This window comes from Xyrauchen texanus, chromosome 35, assembly GCF_025860055.1.
Source record: "Xyrauchen texanus isolate HMW12.3.18 chromosome 35, RBS_HiC_50CHRs, whole genome shotgun sequence".
NCBI classification, from domain to species: domain Eukaryota; kingdom Metazoa; phylum Chordata; class Actinopteri; order Cypriniformes; family Catostomidae; genus Xyrauchen; species Xyrauchen texanus.
In genome coordinates this window covers 31320-43000 of record NC_068310.1, presented here as the reverse complement: position 1 = coordinate 43000, position 11681 = coordinate 31320, and positions in this window count along the sequence as shown.

Here is an 11681-nt window from a genome sequence, read left to right as displayed (position 1 = left end):
ATTTAACTTTTTACAATTTATAAACAAATGCATCACACCTTCTTTTTTTTCCATGCATACTTTACATTTTTCATCTTGGATCAGCCCAATTTTACACAATATCTTGTCTGTCTTTATGCAATTGTGTCTTATTAAATAATCAAAATTTTCTAATATAGGACTCTTAAAATTTATTCTCACATTTTTCCATATGTTTGATGCATCAAAATTGTAAAATAGTTTTTCCCAATACTCAATTGATTTTGGTCTTACAAATACAGACTTACATATACAACCATAAAACATTTTTAAAATACAATCATTAAAAGAAAATTTTTCATCTTTTCTTTTTAAAAATACTTCCAGTTTTTCATTCACTTTTTCTTTAGCTTCAATACTTTTAATCCATGCTACTGGTACGGCTTCTTTTATTTTCAAATATTGCGCCTTTATCAATTGCTTATTTTCTATATCTTCATTTTCTTCTAATGTATATAAGATTGCCTGTAAAGGTAAGAAGCCTGGTTCTCTTACGAGAGGTTCTCTCGTATTGCGTAAGCTAGCTTACGCTACGGGAAAGATTCATCTTTTCTGAGATATTGAAGCCAAAAAATTATCCTTAATTTTTGTATCCATTGTCAACGCAGTGCGGCAGCTGCAGACCTTGAGCGGGCTAGCTAGCGAGCTCATAGGTTGCTCTGCGGCAACTGCTGCAGCCTATAGACGAGCTTGGGCTGAACTCGCATCCAATGAGAGGCGTCCGCGCTCACTGCATCAAAGCCCGCCAAAAAGGGCGTGACTAGAGTGCATATAAGCGTAGTTCGTAGGCTGGAACCCTGATTTTCATCTCTTCAGCGAAGCTCTCCGCATCGCTGACCTGGAAGCCGCGTCGCCGCTTGAGGGGCATCTAGCAAGCGTGGACAGCGCTAGAAGAAGCCGGCCGCCTCAGCCACCTTCAGCCATCCTGCGAAGCTACGCCATCCGACGACGTATCCTTTTATTAAGCAAGCTAGTTCTCAAGAACTATTCACAAAAGAGTACGAGCGTCTTTTTCAAGATGCCTCGCTCCACTTGCGCCTCATGTCGCGCTCTTCTCAGCACAGGAGACCGCCACATCATCTGCGCTCTCTGCCTGGGACTGGGGCACGCAGAGCTCGCCCTCACTGAGGGCGGATGCGATTTCTGCGAGGAGCTACCGATGTCGACCCTGCGGGCTCGACTCGAGCCGTCAAAGCAGAAACCGCCACGCGCTTTACCCTCAGCCGCAAGCAGGAAGAAGCGCCGCCACAAAGGCTGCCGGAAACTGTGGTTGAAGCGACTGCCTCGCCGAGCCTCTCCCTCGAGCATCGCTCACCCTCCCCGCCCCGGACGCGCAGAGTTGCCGCCGAGCGGCCGCGACTGCTGCCATCTCGGATGACGAGCGGAGGATAAGGGCTGCTGTTCCATCATGGCTTCGACAGCGAGGAGTGGACAGGCTCCCAAGCCTCCTCCTCAGCCCAGGAATCCAGCAGGACCCGCGCCGAGTCGGCGGGGAGTTAACACGCCTCCTCACACAGGCCGCCGACCGCCTCGGGCTCGAGTGGTCACCGCCCCTGAGCAGGCACCCAACAGACTCGACGGCTGCTTTCTTCAAAGCCATCGCCGCTCTACACCCGCGCCCGGGCCGCCCCTTCCTGCCGGAATTACATACGGAGCTTGCAAAGTCGTGGAACGCCCGCTTTCAGCCAGGACCCGTTCACACGTCTCCACCTCTCTCGCGCCGGGTGGACGGCGCCACTGAGAGAGGCTACTCCTCCATCCCCCGGTCGAGGACTCGGTAGCAGCACACCTTTGTCCGCCCTCCGAGATGGCGTTCCAAGCCTGTGCTCCCGTCTAAGGCCTGCAGAGCGACTTCCGCCTATGTTGGCGCGCCTATTCCGCCGCCGGCCAAGCCGCATCTGCTCTGCACTCAATGGCCGCTTTACAGATCCTACAAGCAGACCTTCTTCGAGTGGGATGAGAAAGGCAGGCACCCAGAGGCTGTTACTGATCTACGGCGCGACAGACCTCGCCCTTCGCGCTACCAAAGCTGCAGCCCAAGCTCTAGGGAAGTGCATGGCCTCGCTGACTGTGACCGAGAGACACTTATGGCTAACACTAGCCGACATGGGAGAAGCAGAGCGCTCCACGTTCCTCAACGCACCGCTCTCTCCAACCGGTCTCTTCGGCTCCGCGGTGAGTGGCATTGTTGACCGCTTCTCAGAAGTCCAGAAAGCCACCCAAGCCATGAACCTCTTCCTGCCGCGTCGCGCTAGCTCCTCTGCAGGCCGCTCACGTGATCAGCCTCCTGCACGAGCTTCTTCACAGCGCCCAGTTCAACAATCTCAGACTTCTCAGCGTCGACAGGGCGGCCGCCTCGATCGCGCTCAGACAGCCGCCGCGAGACCGCCTCCCGCTGGCCTCGATCTAAGGTAACGCTGAAACCCGAGCAGTCGAAGTCTTCCTAACTGTGTTGAACAAACGACGGCTCAGTCCCGCCGGCCGGACCACTGTCAAAGCTTTACCCCTGTCAGTCCCCTTCTCTCAGGCTACTACAGTGGTGAATTTAGCAGCCAACAAGCCGGTGACACTGCCCGCTTGCTCAGCACTCAAACGCCGCTTTCACGGCGATCCAAATAAATCTTGTAAAGAGCAAACATGTCTTATGTGTAGAAAAAGTGCCCACAACCCAGTGTTCGCCTCTACACACAAGCATAACACATCCCGTGCCCCTATCAGAGCACGCTCTCATAAAGCGGTTACTGAACCGCCGAAGCGCCAGAGTCAATGAAGGCGCTCACAAATGCATGCGCTACGCCCATTCTCTGCCCGCTCTGTCACACCCACCAGCCCTATGTGTAGAAAATGTGCCCACAATCCAGTGTTCACTTCTGCACACAAGCACTGCATGTCTCGTGTCCCCACCAGAGCACGCTCACATAAAGCGGTTACTGAACCGCCGAGCGCTAGAGTCAATAAATGCGCCCGCAAATGCGCAGGCGCTACCATTCTCTGCCCGCTCTGTTACACGGCCAGCAACCATTCCTCTGTGTGTAAGTCCCGTGCCCATGACTATGCTTGCGCGATCACGTAACAGATGTGACTCTTTCCCCATTCATTCCAATCGGAAGTCACTCACAAAACAGCCTGTTCATGCTGTCTCGCGAGCAATCATGCATGAACACACTAAACGCCAGCCACACATTTTGTTCAGCTCTGTGTGCGGCAATCAGAGCTGAATTGGCCATTCACCCTCTAGCGTTACGCTTCAAAGCGTGGGAAGCTATTCCAGGGATATCCAAGTGGGTGTTAAGCACAATACAACAGGGCTATTTGCTACAGTTCGATCGCCGCCCCTCGCTTCAGAGCGTGCTCGAAACCACTGTGAACACGGAAGCAGCGTGCATGCTTCGCTCAGAAATAGCAAGCCTTCTGTGCAAAAGGGCCATAGAAAAGTGCCACCCTCTCTGAGCTGAGTCGGGCTTTACAGCCGTTATTTTCTTGTTCCCAAGAAAGACGGCGGCCTCAGACCCATATTAGATCTCAGGGTTTTGAACAAGGTGCTTGCAAAAAGACCGCTCAAAATGCTTACAATCAGGAAACTCCTCGCGCATGTGCGCCAGGGGACTGGTTTATTTCTCTCGATCTGAAAGATGCATACTTTCAGATTCAGATAAATCCCCGTCACAGGCCATTCTTGAGATTCGCCTCGACGGCCAGGTTTATCAATACACCGTCCTTCCGCTCGGCCTGTCCTTAGCACCTCGTACTTTCACGAAGTGCATGGATGCGGCGCCGCACCCCCTGCGGAGTCAGGGTTTGCGAATTCTGAACTATTTGGACGACTGGCTGATTATGGCTCAGTCACATATGGAGCTTCTGTCTCACAGAGCAGTTCTCCTCAGCCATCTGAACAGTTTGGGTCTTGCAGTCAATTGGACCAAGAGCTCACTACAGCCCAGTCAGACCATTTCCTTCCTGGGAATAGAACTAGACTCCGTGGCAATGACGGCTCGCTTATCTACACAGCGCAGACGCCGTGTTCAGCTGACTAGCCGCATCTTTTCAGATGAACAGCCTCACGCCTCTGAAGAAATTCCAGAGAGTGCTAGGTTACATGGCCTCAGCCGCAGCAGTACTTCAGCTGGGTTTACTGCACATGCGCCGCTTCAGCATTGGCTAAACACCAGCGGTCTCGCCGGGCTTGGGCCACAGGCCGCCAGCCCATCAAGGTGACTCAGACCTGCATATCAGCTCTGCAGCCCTGGACAGTGGCCGAATGGTATCAGCGGGGAGTGACAATGGGAGTTGTATCTCGCCGAAAGTCATCTCGACAGACGCCGCCCAACACGGGTTGGGGCGCGGTCTGCGAGGGCTCTCCGGTTTTCGGCCTATGGTCAGTTCAGGAAAAGCTCCTTCACATAAATTGTCTGGAAATGATAGCGGTCGAGTACGCCGCGGCGCTTTCTCCCGGTAATTCAGGGTCACCACGTCCTGGTCCGCTCGGACAACAGATCTGTGGTATCCTACCTAAACCGTCAGGGCGGTGTCAGATCCAGGAACCTCTTCCATCTGACAAAACGCATACTGAGTTGGTCCCAGTGCCACCTGCGCCGCTGAGGGCGACGCGACGTGCCAGGCCACCTGAACGACGGCCCGGACAGACTGTCCAGAGACAATATTCCCCAGGGGAATGGTCCCTGCACGCTCAAACAGTCCAGACGTTATGGCACCTATTCGGCAGAGCAGAGATAGACCTCTTTGCGTCCAAAGAGAACTCTCACTGCCCAGTATTTTTCTCGAGCGAGGACGCCGCTGGCCCAGGACTGGCCCAGACGCCCGCTTACGCCTTCCCTCCCGCCTCGCTATTGCCACAGGTAATGCAGAGGATCAGGGAAACGCGCCACTCGGTGCTCCTCATAGCCCCGCGTTGGGAGAATCAGACATGGTTCCCGGAGCTTACGCAGCTGTCACTGACAGCGCCGTGGCCCATCCCAGTGAGAGCAGATCTCCTCTCTCAAGCTCAGCGGCACAATCTGGCATCCCCACCCAGAGCGCTGGGCGCTGCATGCGTGGTGATCAACGACTACCCGTCGCTCTGCCAGAAGGAGTAATAAACACCATCATACACGCTAGAGCCCCTTCCACGAGAAGACTCTATGCGTCAAAATGGTCTGTGTTCTCAAAATGGTGCACCGACAGAGACCTGGACCCACGGACATGTGGGGTGTCGTCGCTGCTCAGTATTTCTACAAGAGCTGCTGGATGAGGGCAGATCCCCATCCACGCTCAAAGTGTATGTGGCGGCCGCTGGCGTTCGCTGAACCCCTGCACGGCCAGTCATGGGGTAAAACGAGCTGGTCATCCGCTTCCTCAGGGAGCTAGAAGGATGAACCCCCGCGCCTCCATCGGTTCCTATCTGGGATCTTTCTATAGTTCTCGAAACTATGAAAGCCCCCCTTTCGAACCACTTCAATCCGTGGATTTGAAATACCTTTCACTCAAAACCGCTTTTCTGACTGCCCTGTCATCAGTCAAACGTGTGGGAGACCTTCACGCCGCTGTCTGTCAGCGCTGCGTGTCTTGAGTTTGGACCAAGTGACTCCAAGGTCATTTTAAAGCCTAGACACGGCTATGTTCCCAAGGTGATCGGTACTCCTTTCAGAGCACAGGTCATTTCCCTATCGGCGCTGCCAGCACCGGATAGCGAACGCGACGCCAATCTCCTTTGCCCGGTCAGAGCACTGAGATTGTATACTGCACGCTCCGCTGCTTTCAGACGCCCGAGCAGCTTTTCGTTTCGCTCGAGGGCGCACCAAAGGTCTCGCCGCTCGAAACAGACACTATCTAGATGGATAGTGGACGCTATTGCTGCTGCATACGGCGTCAAAGACCTGCCATGCCCGTTGGGCATTAGGGCTCACTCCACTAGAGGCATGGCATCCTCGTGGGCATGGTCCAGCGGAATTTCCATTCACGACATATGTGTGGCAGCGGGATGGACTTCCCCTCCACCTTTGTCAGATTTTACAATATGGAAGTGCCCGCTCTGCAGGCAAAACTACTAGCGGTTTAATACGCTACAGCTCCCCTGGTGAGCTGCACTGATGGGACACATTCCACACAGACCGGCACCGCCGCTCTGTCGCTCCCGGCCCTACTATGTGCTTATGTATTACACAATCAATGACCCGCATTCTTGCCGGCCAAATATTATTTCCCCACTCATAAGGGCTCCCCGGGTCCCCCTTAATTCCCTGGGGCTTATACAGTGGATGCTTGGCGCGACGGCGTTGACAATGGGTTCCCGTGAGCGTAAGCTAGCTTACGCATATACGAGAGAACCTCTCGTAAGAGAACGTATCGGTTACCTAACGTAACCTCGGTTCTCTCTAGATGAGGGAACGAGTATTGCGTAGCCGGCCGTGCTTCAGCGCCACGAGCGACTTTTCGCTTCAGTCAATGAAAACCAGGGTTCCAGCCTCACGAACTACGCTTATATGCACTCTAGTCAAGCCCTTTTTGGCGGGCTTTGATGCAGTGAGCGCGGACGCCTCTCATTGGATCGCGAGTTCGCCCAAGCTCGTCTATAGGCTGCAGCAGTTGCCGCAGAGCAACCTATGAGCTCGCTAGCTAGCCCGCTCAAGGTCTGCAGCTGCCGCACTGCGTTGACAATGGATACAAAAATTAAGGATAATTTTTTGGCTTCAATATCTCAGAAAAGATGAATCTTTCCCGTAGCGTAAGCTAGCTTACGCAATACTCGTTCCCTCATCTAGAGAGAACCGAGGTTACGTTAGGTAACCGATACGTTTTACCTCATATAAAATGTCTTTAACTTGTTTTAATCCTGCATAAAACCAATTCTTGTAAAAAAAGGTTTTACTGTTGTTTCTGATATATTGATTTAAAAAAAGCGGTTGCTTCAATAGTTGTTCTCTCCCTTTAAACTCAATATATACATTTTCTTTAAAACCCTTCCATGCTTTTAAAACTTCTTTACAAAATTCCGGTATCCCCTCTATCATATTGTCCTTAAACTGCATCCATATAAAATCATCCCCCATTTTTCCACACTTATTTATATAAAAGCTCATTATTTTTGTCCATATTAAATCATCCTTTATCAAAAACTTTTTTACAGTCTTTATTCTCAAACTTTGCTTTCTTATCATTGGGTCTATCAGTCCCAAACCTCCCTTTTCTACCTCCCCAATTATTGTATCATAAGCTATTTTTGCTGGTTTACCATCCCATAAAAACTTTAAAATAAAGGTTTTTATTCTTTTATACACCCATATTGGCAGACTAACCACATTTAAAGTATACCACATTTTAGATAAAAATAAGGAGTTTAAAACCAGTACTTTCCCTTTTAAAAATAATTGTCTTTGTTTCCAAAAGTATAATCTTTTTTCCATTTTTCCTATTGTCTCCTCCCAAACCAAGTCTCTTGTTCTACTTTCATCTCTTCCAAGTGTTATTCCTAAAATCTTTAGTTCATTCATCTGTTCTTTAAAGTTCCATTGTCTTCCTAAAGTATCTACCTTTCCCATTCTCATATATTCAGTCTTGTCATTATTGACTTTAGCCCCTGTTCCACCACAATATTTTTCCAATATTAACATTGCCTTTTCAATACTCTTAACATCTTTTAAAAACAAGGTGGTATCATCTGCATATTGAAATATTTTCTGCTGCACATCCTCTTTTTCCAAAACTATTCCTTTTATCTGTTTTTCTTTGTTTATTGCAAGTCCTAATGGTTCAGCAACTAAAGTGTACAGTAGTGCTGATAATGGACATCCCTGCCTTATAGACCTTGATATCCCAATAAAATCTGTTAAAAAACCCATTTACTTTAATACAACTTAAAATATCATTATATAAGCATTTCATCCAGGCAATACAATTTTCCCCAAAACCAAATTTGTCCAGTATATCAAATAAATATTTGTGCTCTACTCTATCAAATTCTTTTTCAAGATCTATACTTATCAAATATCCTTCTTCCCCTTTTTCTTTCATATACCACATTAAGACTCTAATACTTGTTACTATATCCGATATATCTCGATTTAAAACACCATATGCTTGATTTGTTTTTATAATGTTTGGAATCACTTTTTTCAATCTATTTGCTAGAATCTTGGCCAGTATCTTGTAATCAGTATTTAACATGCTCAATGGCCTATAATTTTTAAGCTCTTCTCTTTCCCTTTATTTTTATAAATAATCTTGATTATTCCTTTCTTCATACTTTCACTTAATTTTTTTCTGTTTAAAAATATCAATAAATAAACCATGCAAAATGGGTGTTAAAACATTCTTAAAGACTTTATAAAATTCAGATGGTAAACCATCCAGGCCTGAACTTTTCCCATTCCTCAACTGATTTATAGCTTCATTTATTTCTTCTTTTATTTCTTTATCACACATTTTCTTATCATCTTCATTTACTTTTATTCCAATTTGATTCAATAAAAACTCTTCATCTTCCTCATTTATAACATCTTTTTTAAATAAAATAGCATAAAAATTTTCTTGTTTTTTCCAAATCATAAAAATATTTTGTACTCCTTTCTCCTTCTACTGTATTTTTTGCTCTACTTCTTATTTTAGCTCCCATGCACTTTTCCTCTTCTATTTTTTTCAGTTTCTCTTCTAATATCACTATTTTACTCGCATCCATCCTTCCTTCTGACACTTTTATCATTTCTTCTTCCCATTCCTTATTTAGTAATCTTTCTTTACTTTTCTTCATTCTTTGCATTTTCCTTGAATATTCAATAGATAATTTTTTTATATCTATTTTTAAATTATCCCACCGCACACTTTTTCTTCTTCATATAGGACATTATTAATGCTATTTATTATGCAATTTTCTACTTCCATTTTAAGTCGTTTTTTAAAAGTTCTGTATTAAAAACCCACACCCCTGGTCCTCTCTCAACACCACTATAATCAATAATTACATTTAAAAAATCGTGATCACTTCCACTAAACATTTTGTAAAATACTTTAATAATGAAACTTCCTAACTGTCTGTTACATAATACCAAGTCAATTCTGCTTTGTTTTAAAACATTGTTTACCATTTGTCGTCTTGAATATTCTCTTTTTACTTTGTTTCTTTCCCTCCATAAATCTATAAATATATGTTTTTCCATAACTTTCTTTTAATTCTTTTCTCCCAACATCTGCTCTATACACCATATAATCCTCCACATCAATTCTTTCTAAAACCGTATTAAAATCACCAATTAGAATCACATTTTTATAGTCCTCTATTAGAACATCCATTTCTTTAAAAAAAGTAACTCGCTCTATATCTTCATTTGGTGCATGAATATTACATATTGTTATTTCTTCTTCTTTTCCTTCAACCTTAACCACCAATGTCCTTCCTATATTATCCGTGAATATAACTGTTGCTTTTTGTATTGTACCCCTTCTAATTAAAATTGCTACTCCTTTTTTCCTATTGGGATCATTATTGTAAAAAAATTCCCCATCCCATATTTTCTTCAAACCATGAATTTTTTCATCATTCCATCCTCTCTTGTATACATATTATGTCATTCTTCTTTGTCAAGTGATTAATATTTTCAAATTTGGTCATAGTTGACAATCCCCTTGCACTGATTGAAACTATGCTCACTTGACTCATATACAAAATTAAAGAAACATAGAAACAAACAAAAACACACATCACTTTTGTTCAAGTCTCTTTCATATCTGCCTCTCCTGAGCCAGTCATTTCAGCTTTTTTTTTTCTTTTTTTCTTTAGATTCTCTTCTTATTCTTTGTTTTTCCATCACCTTCTCAATGTTAATTTGTCCTGTTGTTTTCAATTTACTCCCCCCGCTCAAAATGTTTTTCTTCACGCTTTCCTTCAAATCAATAATTTTATTCTTAGTGTCTCTTACCTTATCTATGTTTGTACTGCCCTTTGCTCCATCATTGTCTTCTTCTTTGTTTTTCATCCCATCCTGTTCAACTTTATCTACAAATAGTTGTAGTTCTGTCATTATTTCTGTCTCTTCTTCTCCTGTCCCGCTTCGGTCTTTACTTTCTCCTTCTTCTTCTCTACTCTGTATATCCATAGTTAATCCACGTGTTTGTTGTGGTACACTTCCTTCATTAGCCTCTTCCACATTCTCCACGCCGCTATGCGTGTCTCTGTCTCCATTTCCTCATGTTCCTCTTTGTACGTTTCACATCTGCACCTGAGAAAAGCCTTTCCGCAGCCTTGACACCGCTGGGCTTTGCAGTCCCACGCATAATGCCCCTGCTCCAGGCATTCTCTGCATATTAGTTGAGGACAGTCCTTCTTTTCATGATCAGCACTTGTACATATTCTGCACGTCTTCACCTGGTGATCATGAATCACCCTGAAAAACTGTGTTCCTTCATCCGTTTCAAATCTTGTATTATATGGTAGTGACACCACATCTTTTGGAAATGTAACTCTTATAAATCTCGTTCCATCCACCACAGTTGTCCCAGGGTAATACCTCCTTCTCAGAGGAAGTATTGGTATAACCCCCCAGCTTGTCAGTTTTTGTAAAACATCCTCATCATTTATATAGTTTGGCAATTGTAAAAAAGATACCATCCTTTCCGTTGCACAAAGTTTTCTTATTTCACAACATTGTCCATTTATTTGTATTCCATCCAATAATTGTTCACAGTCCTCTTCTTTCTCCAATGTGAGTGCATAGTCACAATCATTTTTTTTCCTTAGTCCATATAATTTGCCCATTCCAGTTTTGTCCTCTACAGCTTTAATTATCATCATAACCGTTAACTGTTCTGGGTTTTTCACATTCATTGTCAGCGTAGTTTCTTTTTTGTATTCTCTCTGATATCTCATTTTTCCTCTCAATTTATTTATCATATCATCTTTTTGATTTTCTTCTTTTCTCTTTTCACCATTTACATCAGCCTTTTCCTTACTTTGTATCTTCTGTTGTTCAGTCCTTCCTTTCACCATTTCCACTCCATTTCTCTTCTTTCTCGAGACCACAGTTGCCCATGTTTCTTCTTTTTGATTTTCATTTGTTTCTTGCATTATCCTTTTGGGTAGATTAGTATCTTCATCCAATTCATTGTCCTTTTCCAGTCCTGTTCCATTATCCATTATGTCCTTCCTTGTTTGTACACCTCTCCACAAATACCAAAAAGTACGAAAAAAAAAAAAAAAACTCAACCCCAAACAGTAAAACTGCTTGGGGTTAACCCGTGAAAAATAATAAACAAAGGTAAGCTTTATAACATGTGATTAGAAAAAAAAAATATATATTTAAACAAAATGGCGGAGAGCCTTCCTCTCCAACTGCAGTGAGAAGGGTCTGGCTGCAGACTGTGTGCGATTGGAGCTCCACTCTCAAACTGGAAATACGTCACCTCCACTTCGCGGGGGCGGGGCGGAGTAAATTCGCGGGGTTTTTACATTCCATACTTCGCTGTGGGGAAACATCAGCGATTTTCTCCCCTTCTATTCAGGTATTAATTCTAATGATTTTTTTAAATATAATGTTTGTAGAGTGTGCAGATGTGAGTATTATATTGATTGCTTGTTAATTTAAATGTTTGACATTTTTTAGTTAAGAGATGCACTAACGCAAATCTCCATTTTGAGCATTATTTAATGGCCTGAGACCACATATAGATAACATTTT